The sequence below is a fragment of the Capra hircus genome, chromosome 29, assembly GCF_001704415.2.
Source record: "Capra hircus breed San Clemente chromosome 29, ASM170441v1, whole genome shotgun sequence".
Lineage (NCBI taxonomy): Eukaryota > Metazoa > Chordata > Mammalia > Artiodactyla > Bovidae > Capra > Capra hircus.
The window spans coordinates 14,970,984-14,985,345 of record NC_030836.1 but is presented as its reverse complement, the minus strand read 5'-3'; positions in this window follow the sequence as shown (position 1 = coordinate 14,985,345).

Below are 14,362 nucleotides of genomic sequence, written 5' to 3'. Positions count from 1 at the left end.
ATGATATAATACATAATCAAATCTGGTGCTCTGTGACAACCTAGAGGGGTGGGATAGGGTGGGAGGTGGGAGGGAGGTTCAAGAGGGAGGGGACATATGTATAACCCATGGCTGATTCATGTTGACATATGGCAGAAACCAACACAATACTGTAAAGCAAATGTCCTCCAATTAAGAATAAATAAATTTAAAATGCAGAGTTTGAGATTAGAGAAATAGACTTAACTCCTACCTTTGCTATTTAGTAATTGTGTAACATTGGGCAAGATCATTAACACCAAGGCACAGTTTCCTGATCTGCAAAATAAGGCTCACAATACCTAGAAAGGTCTGTCTTAGAATTAGGGAAAATATGCACACAGTATTCTCCTCTGTCCTGATGCCTTCTGGTGTTCAGCAAACAGCAGCTATTATCACGACTATAGATGCTGATTAAATATTTTGTAAATGGTAGTCTTGATGACACAAACATTTAAACAGCTTCTCAAAAGTGAAACAACACACCTAACCTTTTGAAACCTCTAACGAGCAAATGGAAAATGAAGGTTCTAGCATTAAAAAGTCATGACTGCAGAAGTGCTAATTATTAGTGCGAACTGTCTGGTGCATCAGTAACGTGACGCCTAATTTTGTTTGGGACAAAGGTCTTCACAATGCATAATCAGTTAAGTCCTGAAAAGAAAGCAGAATTTGCCTGAGCGGCATTCGTGCCTCCTTTCCTTACTGCTCAGGCAAAGTTCTTCGCTATGGCTCCAAAGAGTTCCATGCGTGCTTCTGTACCTTCCAGGTGATTTTTGTTTTGTGCTTAGCAGTCACGAAGTGAATAACATAAGTCACACACCTTTTGGTTTCCGTATCAGCAGCTCTTTCAATTACACACCCTGATGTGCTAGGCCCATCTGCCTGGCTGAGCCTTGTTGCTAATGGGGTTTTCTCTGCTTATCTTGCAAGAAAGGAGGGCTGTGTTGGTTTTAGCTTGTATGCAGTATAACTACTTAGCCCTCAGTCTTTCCTTATACACAGACACTAAAGACTGCTTAATGGTGTTGCAGATCCAAATGTTGCAACTGGTAAGGACATAAAGATGTTGATTATATTTAAAAGCAGAGAAAAATCAAATTTAAACTCTTCTGGATAATGCATGAGAAAAATGGAGTGAGGCAGGGGAAGTGGTGTGTTTATGAAGAGTGCAATATCTAAAGACAAAAATCCTGAGTTCAAATTTTAGCTAAGCAAGCCATCATCATTTTATCATCACCAAAACAGCAATTATTACAACAAAAACTACAAATATAAACAAGACAACAGTTGTTGTCATACCAACACAGCCCACCCTCATTCATATCCTATATGGGTAATCATGTTACCACTTCTATTAGCCATTTTAAATATCTTATGTCACTTAAATTTTATAATAATATAAAGAAGAATATATCATGTCTTTTTTTTAGGTAAAAAACTGAGTCTCAGGCAATCATATCATGACCTAGGTGTCTCAAGTGGTAAATGACAGAACCAAGATTCACACATGGTTGGTCTGACTTCAAATTCATGCACTTTCAGATGTCACTCGGCACCCCACCCTTATCCTATATGGGTAATCATGTTTACTTCCCTGGTGGCTCAGACAGTAAAGCGGCTGACTATAATGTGGGAGACCCGGGTTCAATCCCTGGGGTGGGAAGATCCCCTGGAGAAGGAAATGGCAACCCATTCTTGGACTCTTGCCTGGAGAATCCCATGGATGGAGGAGCCTGGTTGGTTACAGTCCATGGGGTGGCAAAAGGTTGGACGTGGGTAATCATGTTTGGGTCACATAAACTCTCTAAATCTCTGTTTCCTCATCTGTATAGTTCTTAGTATTAACTAGGTCACACAATAATTTGTGGATCAACTATAATAATACATAAAAATAGGTGTTATCTAAGATAATATATTATGTAATTAACAATGGGGCTATTTTTATCCTTTGCAATAATTACTTTACTCCTGTCATTTTAACAAAAATATCTGGCCCCTCCCTCACCAGGATTCAGAAGAGCTTTGCCCCCACTGTTCCATTACTTCCTCCCCTTCTTACATTTTAATATAGTCACCAAACTGATGCTGTCCACAGGTAGGTAACTGAGGGGCAATTCCTCACTCTCAAGACTACAATGGATAAAAATGTACTGAACGGTAAGTACTGTTTTTGTCCTTGTTTCTGCCAAGCTCCTCGGCAAGGGAATCTAGGAAGTGTTTGTAGAACGCGGGTTGGAAGTCAGAGTAGGAAAGTCATTTCTGGAAAAGGGGGATGAAACTCATCACAAGGACATCTGCACCTGAGAAAAGTGATGTTCCTATTTCACGGTCTCCATTTCCCCGTTCTTCCCAGGTCAGCCCACCAGTAGGGGGTGCTAGAAGGAGACTGCAAGGCTGGAGCAGGAAGAAGGGGCTTTCCGGCTCCTTTCCCTTCCAGCGAGTTCCCTGCCTGCTTGCTGCTCCTGCAGGTATTCTGGGTGTACATCTTCACACCTTCAACAGCACTTGCTTCTCAGAACAGCAGCTAAGACCAATTTGCAGTTTTTTTCCACTTTTGCAGCAAGCCCTCGCACCTTAGTCATTCCCCCTTCAGAATCAGTAGCATCAGCAGAGCAGAATCCTTTGCCCAGGGCACAGGGTCACAGCCCCATAGGGCGCCTGCATTGAGCTGAGGCTGAACAACCAGCAGAGCAGTGCCCCGTCCTCAGATGCCTTAACTTCAACTCTTTAGTGTCCCTCCTCCAAGCTTCTCAGTGTTAAGATGTCTAATCTCTTCCCTTCACTTTCTGTACTCACCAACTCCAGGAAACTCCAGGAAAGGCTCTTCTTTTGTCTTTTCAGTTCTCATAAAGAGGCTTATTGTTCAGTCACTAAGTTATGTCTAACTCTCTATGACCCCATGGACTGCAGCATGTCAGGCCTCTCTGTCCTTCACCATCTCCCAAAGTTTGCTCGAACTCAGGTATATCTAGTCAGTGATGCCATCCAACCCTCTCATCCTCTGTTGTGTCTTTTAATTTTTTGGTTGCAGTTACCGTCCACAGTGACTTTGGAGCCCAATAAAATAAAATTTGCCACTGTTTTTACTTTTCCCCCATCTGTTTGTTGTTTTTAATACCTAGTTAACAACATGTCCTCTCTGTTCAGTGTACACCCTTGGTATACACTCTCCCAGCTGCCCTTGTAGTTGGATAAAAGGATTAAGGTGTATAACCTTTGGCAGAAAGGGGATTGGAACACAAAACCCAGGCATCTGAAAAGATTCTGACTCTGTGTCTGGGAAGTGGGTGAGGACTGTCACTGATAAAGAAATCTACTGTGTGCAAGTACAAAATTCCAGGCTGGATGAATCACAAGCTGGAATCAAGATTCAGTTCAGTTCAGTCACTCAGTCGTATCCGACTCTTTGCGACCCCATGAATCACAGCACACCAGGCCTCCCTGTCCATCACCAACTCCCGGAGTTCACTCAGACTCACGTCTATCGAGTCTGTGATGTCATCCAGCCATCCCATCCTCTGTCGTCCCCTTCTCCTCCTGCCTCCAATCCCTCCCAGCATCAGAGTCTTTTCCAATGAGTCAACTCTTCGCATGAGGTGGCCAAAGTACTGGAGCTTCAGCTTTAGCATCATTCCTTCCAAATAAATCCTAGGGTTAATCTCCTTCAGAATGGACTGGTTGGATCTCCTTGCAGTCCAAGGGACTCTCAAGAGTCTTCTCCAACACCACAGTTCAAAAGCATCAATTCTTCGGCGCTCAGCCTTCTTCACAGTCCAACTCTCACATCCATACATGACTACTGGAAAAACCATAGCCTTGACTAGATGGACCTTAGTCAGCAAAGTAATGTCTCTGCTTTTGAATATGCTATCTAGGTTGGTCATAACTTTTCTTCCAAGGAGTAAGCGTCTTTTAATTTCATAGCTGCAGTCACCATCTGCAGTGATTTTGGAGCCCGAAAAAATAAAGTCTGACACTGTTTCTACTGTTTCCCCATCTATTTCCCATGAAGTGATGGGACCAGATGCCATGATCTTCGTTTTCTGAATGTTGACCTTTAAGCCAACTTTTTTGCTCTGCTCTTTCACTTTCATCAAGAGGCTTTCATCAAGATTACCAGGAGAAATATCAACAACCTCAGGAATGCAGATGATACCACTGTAATGGCAGAAAGTGAAGAGGAACTAAAGATCCTCTTGATGAAAGTGAAAGAGGAGAGTGAAAAAGCTGGCTTAAAACAACATTCAAAAAACTAAGATCATGGCATCTGGTCCCATCACTTTAGGGCAAATAAATGGCTCCAAAATCATTGAGGACAGTGGCTGCAGTCATGAAATTAAAAGACACTTGCTCCTTGGAAGAAAAGTTATGACAAACCTAGACAGTATATTTAAAAGTAGAGATATCACTTTGAGTGGGAGGGCTCAGGAAAGGAGTGAGTGAGGCATCAAACATGCTGGGCTCTGTGAATGAATCATAACTGTTGCTTCCTGCCTTCACCTCCCCTACAGTGCACACTGGCTGTAATTAATGGTGACTGATTTGGAAGTTCCAGTTGTATCTGCTGGGGTAAAATATGTACAGCTATGGAAATAATAAAAATGAAAGCTCTTTATGAGTTGGGGAAGGGCGGGGCGGGTGGGGGGGGCTTCACAAATAACCACTGAGTCCTGAAAATGAAGCTGTTGCTTATCCTATCAAATAACATTGTAGTTGCCCAGGGTGCAGCTTTCTCTGCTCCTAGACATGTAGACAATGAGTGTGTGTATAAGTACTTCTCCCCAGCTTTTCACTGGGGTTGCACCACAGAACTGGGGCTTTGACTACAGTCTGCTAATAGGTCTAAAACAGTTGGACTAAGTCATTTTAAAATGCAATTACTACTGGACTGAAGAGATGCAAAACACACACACAAATTCCCCTTAGAGGGTATGATCAGTTTAGATACCATTTCTGTTCCTCCTTGACCCTGTTGTACCACATCAATGTTTTATATCTGAGAGACAAAGGTTTTTGAAGTACAGCTGATTTGCAAAATTGTGTTAGTTTCAACTGTACAGTAAAATGATTCAGTAATATTTTTTTCAGGTTAGAGTTCGTTATTACAAGGTATCAAATATAATTTTTGTACTATGAAGTATATCATTGTTGCTTATGTAGTTTATGTATAGTCATTTATATCTGTTAATCTCATACTCCTAATTCATCCCCGCTTCCCTCCCTCTCCTCTTTGGTAGCCATAAGTTGTTTTCTACGTAGATGAGTTTCTGTTTTGTATATAGATTCATTTGTATTATTTTTTAGATTCCACGTGTAAGTGATATCACAGAGTGTTTGCCTTTTTCTGTCCAAATGACTTCACTAAGTATAATATTCCCTAGGTTCATGGATGTTAATGCAAATGGGAATATTTCATTCATTTTTATGGCTGAGAAACATTCTTCTGAAGCCAGTTGTCTGCTGATGGGAATTTAGGTGGCATCCATGGCTTGGCTATCATAAACAGTGCTGCTATGACATGGGAGTGCATGTATCTTTTTAAACTAGAGTTTTTGTTTTTCTCTGGATATATGCACCAGGAGTGAGATTGCTGCATCTTATGGTTACTATATTTTAAGTTTTATAAAGAAGCTCTATGCTGGTTTTCCATAGTGGCTCCACCAGTTTACATTATCTATCAACAAAAGTACAGGAGGCGTGTCTTTTCTCCATACCCTCTCTGTAATTAGTATTTTTAAACTATTTAATGACGGCCATTCTGACCAATATTAGGTAATAACATTGTGGTTTTGATTTTTTAAGTAATGTTTGATGAGTCAATTGAAGGATCGAACAAACAATGAAACATGTGGGAAGTCAGAAAGGAAGACCAGGAGAAGGGACAAGATACACATTTAGCCCTTAATATCTGTTGTACACTGCGCTTGAAATTAATTTACCTTTTGTGACTAATCCTATTGTATCAATAATAAAGTCTCTGGGACATAGAAAAAACCACCTTGTACAGCTTCTAGAATCTTCAGTCCCTGTTAAGTCAAAGTTAGAAAACAGATTTCTCCCCACCACCCACCACCCCCATGCGCATGTGGGTCACTTCCAGGAAGGAACTTCAAGCTCTCATTAGGAGTTATGGAGCTGAATTTCCTGGGCCTCAATTCAAATTCCACCATTTTTATTAATTCTGTGTCTCTGGGCAAGAAAACTAATCTTTCTGGTCCTCAGTTTCACTATTTAGAGAACTGGATAAACACCAATATCTATTTCATAAGATGTTTGTGAAGAAAAAAATAAAATAAAAATGAAGTCCTTTGAATGGTGTTTGAATTATTAGTTCAGTTCGGTTCAGTTCACTCACTCAGTCATGTCCAACCTTTGCAACCCCACGGACTGCAGCATGCCAGGCTTCCCTGTCTATCACCAACTCCTGGAGCTTACTCAAACTCAGATCCATCCAGTTGGTGATGCCATCCAACCATCTCATTCTCTGTCACCCCTTCTCCTCCCACTTTCAATCCTTCCCAGCATCAGTGTCCTTTCAAATGAGTCAGCTCTTCCCATCAGGTAGCCAAAGTATTAGATTTCAGCATCAGCCCTTCCAATCAATATTCAGGACTGATTTCCTTTAGGATGGACTGGCTGGATCTCCTTGCAGTCCAAGGGACTCTCAAGAGTCTTCTCCAACACCGCAGTTCAAAAGCATCAATTCTTCGGCTCTCAGCTTTCTTTATAGTCCAACTCTCACATCCATATATGACTACTGGAAAAACCATAGCTTTGACTAGACAGACCTTTGTGGGCAACGTAATGTCTCTGCTTTTTAATATGCTGTCTAGGTTAGTCATAACTTTTCTTCCATGGAGTGGGCATCTTTTAATTTCATAGCTGCAGTCACCATCTGCAGTGATTTTGAAATCCAAGAAAATAAAGTCTGTCACTGTTTCCAGTGTTTCCCCATCTATTTTCCATGAAGTGATGGGAACAGATGCCATGATCTTTGTTTTTTGAATGTTGAATTTTAAGCCAGTTTCTTCACTCTCCTCTTTCACTTTCATCAATAGGCTCTTTAGTTCCTCTTCCCTTTCTGCTATAAGGGTGATATTATCTGTATATATGATGTTATTGATATTTCTCCCTGCAATCTTGATTCCAGCCTGTGCTTCAGCTAGTCATGTATTTTACATAATGTACTCTGCATATAAGTTAAATAAGCAGGGTGATGATATTCAGCCTTTACATACTCCTTTCCCAATTTGGACTCAGTCAGTTGTTCCATGTTCAGTTCTAATAGTTGCTTCTTTTTTTTCTTTTTTTAAAATTTTTCTTTTTTTTTAATTTTTATTTTTACTTTATTTTACTTCACAATACTGTATTGGTTTTGCCATACATTGACATGAATCCACCATGGGTGTACATGCAATCCCAAACATGAACCCCTCTCCCATCTCGTTGCTTCTTGACCTGCATACAGATTTCTCAGGAGGCAGGTAAGGTAGTTTGTTATTCCCATCTCTTTCAGAATTTTCCACAGTTAGTTGTGATTCACACAGTCAAAGGCTTTAAGTAGGCAATGAAGCAGAATTATATGTTTTTCTGAAAATCTCTTGCTTTTTCAATGATCCAACAGAAGTTGGCAATTTGATTTCTGGTTCCTCTGCCTTTTCTAAATCCAGCTTATTCATCTGGAAGTTCTTGGGTCACATACTGTTAAAGCCTAGCTTGGATAATTTTAATCATTACTTTGTTAGTGTGTGAGATGAGTGCAACTGTATGGTAGTTTGAATATTCTTTGGCATTATCTTTCTTTGAAATTGGAATGAAGATTGATCTTCCAATCCCGTGGCTACTGCTGAGTTTACAAATTTGCTGGCATATTGAGTGCAGCACTTTAACAGCATCAACTTTGAGGACTTGAAATAGCCCAGCTGAAATTCCATCACCTCCACTGGTTTTGTTTGCAGTGATGCTTCATATGGCCTACTTGACTTCACCCTCCTGGATGTCTATCTCTAGGTGAGTAATTACACAATCGTGGTTATATGGGTCATTAAGAACATTTGTATACAGTTCTTCTGTGTATTCTTGCCACCTCTTCTTAATATCTTCTGCTTCTGTTATATCTGTACTCTTTCTTTCCTTTATTGTGCCCATATTTGCACGAAATAAAGAATATCTCTAATTTTCTTGAAGAGATCTTCAGTTGTTCCCATTCTTTTTCCCCTCTATTTCTTTGCATTTATCACTTAGGAAGGTTTTCTTATCTCTCCTTGCTATTCTTTGGAACTCTGCATTCAGATGAATATATCATTCCTTTTTTACTTTGCCTTTAGCTTCTTTTCTTTTCTCAACTATTTGTACGGACTCCTCAGACAACATTTTGCCTTTTTGCATTTCTTTTTCTTGGGGATGGTCTTGATCACTGCCTCCTGTAAAATGTCATGAACCTCCATCCATAGAACTTCTAGTAGTCTATCACATCTAATCCCTTGAATCTGTTTGTCACTTCCACTGTATAATAATGAGAGATATTCCACTAGACTGAATGGTCTAGTGGTTTTCCCTCCTTTCTTCAATTTAAGCCTGAATTTTGCATTAAGGAGTCCACGATCTGAGCCACAGTCAGCTCCCAGTCTTGTTTTTACTGACCCTATAGAGCTTCTACAACTTTGGCTGCAAATAATATAATCAATCTGATTTCAGTATTGACCATCTGGTGATGTCCATGTGTAGAGTCTTCTCTTGTGTTGTTGGAAGAAGGTGTTTACTATGACCAGTGCATTCTCTTGGCAAAATTCTGTTAGCCTTTGCCTGCTTCATTCTGTACTCCAAGGCCAAACTTGCCTGTTACTCCAGGTATCTCTTGACTTCCTACTTTTGCATTCCAGTCTCCTATGATGAAAAGGACATCTTTTTTGGGTGTTAGTTCTAGAAGGGCTTGTAGGTCTTCATAGAACCATTCAACTTCAGCTTCTTTGGCATTACTGGTCAGAGCATAGACTTGGATTACTGTGATATTGAATGGTTTGCCTTGGAAAAGAACAGATCATTCTGTTGGTTATGAGATTGCATCCAAGTACTGCACTTTGGACTCTTTTGTTGACTATGATGGCTACTCCATTTCTTCTATGGGATTCTTCCCCACAGTAGTAATTATAATGGTCATCTGAATTAAACTTGCCCATTTTAGTCTATCTTAGTTCACTGACTCCTAAATTGTTGATGTTCAGTCTTGCCATCTCCTGTTTGTCCACTTCCAATTGACCCTGATTCACAGACTTAATATTCCAGGTTCCTTTGCAATACTGTTCTGTACAGCATGTGACTTTCTTCCATCGCCAGTCACATCTGTAACTGGGCATTCTTTTCACTTTGGCTCTGTCTCTTCATTCTTTCTGGAGCTATGTCTCCACTCTTCTCCAGTAGCATATTTGGTACCTACTGATCTGGGGAATTCATATTTCAGTGTCCTATCTTTTTGCCTTTTCATACTGTTCACAGGGTTCTCAAGGTAAGAATATTGACGCAGTTTGCCATTCCCTTCTCCCATGCACCACATTTTGTCAGAACTCTCCACCACGACCTGTCCGTCTTGGGTGACCCTACAGGGCATGGTTCATAGTTTCATAGAGTTACACAAGGATGTGATCCAAGTGATAGCCAGTGCTTAATACAGGCATACTTTATTTTACTGCTCTTCACTTCATTGAGATCCACAGAAATTGCTTTTTTTCCACAGATTGAAAGTTTGTAGCATCCCCACATTATCAAATTATGGTTAGACTTTTTCACAATCAAGCTGTTTTTAATTAAAGTATGTGCATTGCTTTTTTTTAGACGTAATGCTACTGCACACTTAATAGTGTAGTGTAACTATAATTTTATATGCAAAAAGAAGGCAAAAAAATTGTGGGTAGTTTTATTACAGTCAATTACAATATTCACTTTATTATAATAGTCTGGAATAAGCCTGCAACATCTCCAATGTATGCCTGTAATAATACTAATAACCATGATATGTTCATGCATACACTATAATAAACATACACTATATACATTATCTAAAATCCATATAACAGTCTTGAAAAAATATTAAAATTCCTCCTATGTAGATCAAGTAACTAATGCTCAGTTACTTTAAATGGCTTGTTCAGGCTACAGAGTCAATAAAAAAGGAAACTCGGGTTAAGAATGATCCCCTTTAGTTTCTGTAGAGCTTCTAATCTTACTATTGTCAATTACACTAACTCTTAAAATTCATCTTTATAGCGTGTTTCCTCACTTAGGCTGCAGTCATCTCTCAGTATCTGGGAGGAACTGGTAACAGAATCGCTCTTGGATACCAAAATCCAGGGATGCTCAATTGTCTTATATAAAATGGTATAGTATTGATATTTGCATACTCACATTCTCCCATATACTTTAAATCATCTCTAGAATACTTATAATTTATAATACCACATAAAATATATGTAAATAGCTGTAAATAGAATTTAACAATATGGAGGTTAAGGAAAACGATTTGAACCTCCTTCTTTCAGTCATTCAAAAATCTGCTGATAATCTAAAGTCAGTCCCTTGTAACTGTGGTTCAGCATTCACAAACTCAGTCAGTCCTGGTTCATGTAGTACTGTATAACATATTTAGTAGAAAAGAATCTGCATAAAAGTGGACCAATACAGCTCAAACCCATATTATTCAAGAGTTCACTGTACCCAGTTGCTGGCTTGCAGCAAATTCAATTTTTGCTTCTTGGAACTCTCTGGACTTTTCTCCCCAATTTTGTTGATCTTCTGTTGGTAAAATCCATGGATGAGAAATCTATAGATTTGGAGTGCCAGCTGTATTAGCACATGATAATTGTGACCACATCTGCTTTAGTCATAACTGTTTTTCCAGCACCAAGACTAGCACCTGGGATAAATTATACTTAATCATTAATAGATAAATTAATTAAGTAGATCAAAATACACAATATGTGGGGCATAGTATTACAGAGAGGGAATCCATCAGGGCTCAGATTATCCCCATATCCACCACTGTTCATCTGAATGATACTCACCCCATTATTTTGAGATTTAGTTTTCTTGTTCCTAAAATAAAGGAGTTGGACTAGCTATCTCTGAATTTGTGACTATCAATTGCTCAGTACTCAATATCCAAATTGCCTTGCTTCATTTGTAAAGGCTACCAAGCCATGGTATGGCCACTGACCATTGCAAAAAATGGTGCATGTTTTTCATTGTTCATCCTTGTTACAAACAACATGAATCTTAGCCAAGGCTAAACCTCACCTCCCATGGACTATCCATTTCTTCTGCTCTTTATAATACATTTATTTTAAAGGTCAATGATTGTTTTTCTTTACTCCTCTTTTCAATCTTTCTTTACTCCTCTTTTCATCATCACCATAGCAATCAATATTCCACAGCTAAGTTTCTGGTAATGCTAAGCAGCCTACAAATATTTTATAAATATAATCTATTTGATCCTTTTATCAAGACCATGAGGACGTTATTATAATAAACATCATCTTACAGAAGAGGTAAGCGATGCTCAGAACATTTTAGTGACTTGCCTAATGTTACACAGCAAGTAAGCGGTGAAATAAACACCAAAACCCAGATATGACTGACTGAATGAAGTCTTTTTTCATATAAGTAATGGTCAAAATTCTCCAAAATGGGCTTCAAAAGTATATGAACCAAGAACTTCCAGATAGTCAAGCTAGATTTAGAAAAGGTAGAGGAACCAGAGATCAAATTGCCAACATCTGTTGGATCATCAAAAAAGCTAGAGGATTTCAGAAAAACATACACTTTTGCTTCATTGACTATGCTAAAGCCTTTGACTGTGTGAATCACAACAAACAGTGGACAATTCTTAAAGAAACTGGGATACCAGACCACCTTATTTGCCTCCTGAGAAATCTGTGCACAGATCAAGAAGCAATGAATAGAACAAGAACCACACATGGAACAATGGACAGGTTTCAAACTGGGAAAAGAGTATGTCAAGGCAGTATATCCACACCCTGCTTATTTAAATTATATGCAGATTACATCATGCAAAATGCATGGCTGGCTGAAGGAATGCATGCTAAATCACTTCAGTCGTGTCTGACTCTGAGACCCCAGGGACAGCAGCACACCAAAGCACCTCTGTCCACAGGATTCTCCAGGCAGGAATACTGGAGTGGGTTGCCATTTCCTTCTCCAACGTATGAAGCAGAGTTGGAATCAAGACTGCAGGGAGAAACATCAATAACCTCAGATATGCAGATGACACCACCCTTATGGCAGAAAGTGAAGAGGAAGTGAAGAGCCTCTTGATGAAAGTGAAAGAGGAGAGTGAAAAAGCTGGCTTAAAACTCAACATTCAAAAAAATAAAGATCATGGCATCTGTTCCCATCACTTCATGGGAAAGAGATGGGGAAACAATGGAGACAGTGACAGACTTTATTTTCTTGGACTCCAAAATCACTGCAGATGGTGACTGCAGCTATGAAATTAAAAGACGCCTGCTCCTTTGAAGAAAAGTTATGACCAACCTAGACAGCATATTAAAAAGCAGAGACATTACTTTGCCAACAAAGGTTTGTCTAGTCAAAGCTATGGTTTTTCCAGTAGTCACATATGGATGTGAGAGTTGGACTATAAAGAAACCCTAGTGCCGTAGAATTGATGCTTTTGAACTGTGGTGTTGGAGAAGACGCTTGAGAGTCCCTTGGACTGCAAGGAGATCCAACCAGTCCATCCTAAAGGAAATCAGTCCTGAATATTCACTGGAAGGACTGATGCTGAAGCTGAAACTCCAATACTTTGGCACCTGATGTGAAGAACTGACTTACTAGAAAAGACCCTGATGCTGAGGAAGATTGAAGGCAGGAGGAGAAGGGGATGGCACAGGATGAGATGGTTGGATGGCATCACCAACTGGATGGACATGAGTTTGAGCAAGCTCCGGGAGTTGGTGATAGGGAATCCTGGTGTTCTGCAGTCTGTGAAGTCAAAGAGAGTCGGACAATACTGAATGGCTGAACTCAGCTGAGCTGAACTAGTATTAACTCTTCATATGTGCTGCATAATAAGTCGCTTCAGCCATCTGACTGCAACCCTATGGGCCATAGCCCGACAATCTCTTCTGCCCATGGGATTCTCCAGGCAAGAATACTGGAATGGGTTGCTATGCCCTCCTCCAGGGCATCTTCCCAACCCAGGCATCCAGTCTGCTTCTCCTGCATTGCTAGGTGTTTTTTTTTTTTTTTTTTTTTACTATTAGCACCACCTGGAAAGCCCTTTTCATACAAGACAGTGAAAATCTCAGATTAGAAATGAAATACTAGTGAAACATGAGTTAAAATAACCTTTTTAAGTTCTTCTTCACAACAAAGAGAAAAGCCTTGGTGCTAAAATAATTAATTATGTAACTATTCTTCCATTATGCATGCTGAATGGCATTGTACCATTTCTTAGTGAGGAGCTCGTAAAGGTAAATGGCATATACTGTCAGTGGTTGTTATTAAAACTTTGACAACCCACGCAAGTTATAAAGGCCAATGTTTATAAGTGCTAAGCAACACTGACAATCAGATTTGCCAGGATAATCAGACATTAAATTATTTTTAAACACTCAATTGTTCTTTTAATTCTGTTTTTTTTTATAATGTGTAATTTGAGTATATACACTACAATATTTTCCTAATGCCTATGTCACCATTTTTCCTATTATGAGTATCAGAATTATTGTTTGCTAAGAGAAAATCTTGGAGTAAAATTAAACTTTTTCCTTTAGAAATGAGAGCTGAGTGCTTTTGTAATAGAATCATTTGTTTAAATAAGGTAGACCTGTGCTTTATTATTTCACAGGGATTCTGGTTCTGCCATTCTATTCTGCATTTGTTATCAAAACAATAATTAAGGACAGATATTCAGCTAAAGGGAAGAATCAAGGAAATTTAATTGCTTTTGTACTTCAGAAATCTAAATATAACTCACTCCGACTCTCAACAATCTATTTCTGAACAAGCTATGCTTTCTCCTGTCTCCAAGACTCTGAGCCTGTGGTTCAAAGACTTTGAACGCTGTACTGAGTACACGTGGAAGGATCTTGGAAGAAAGATCTCTCCACTTAACAAAGTCCTATTCTCCATGAAAAACTAACAAAGAGAACAAAACACATATGGCTGAAAGTGATCATAGATTTTTTTTTTTTTTTTTTGCCTTCTTCAAGAAATGGTTATTACCCCTCTGGGGTCCCAGGTAACATCTGCATTTTCCCATGTTTAAAACCTCAAACTGTCAGCCCGTGGAGGGATTTGACTAGTAAACACATTCAGTGTTAAA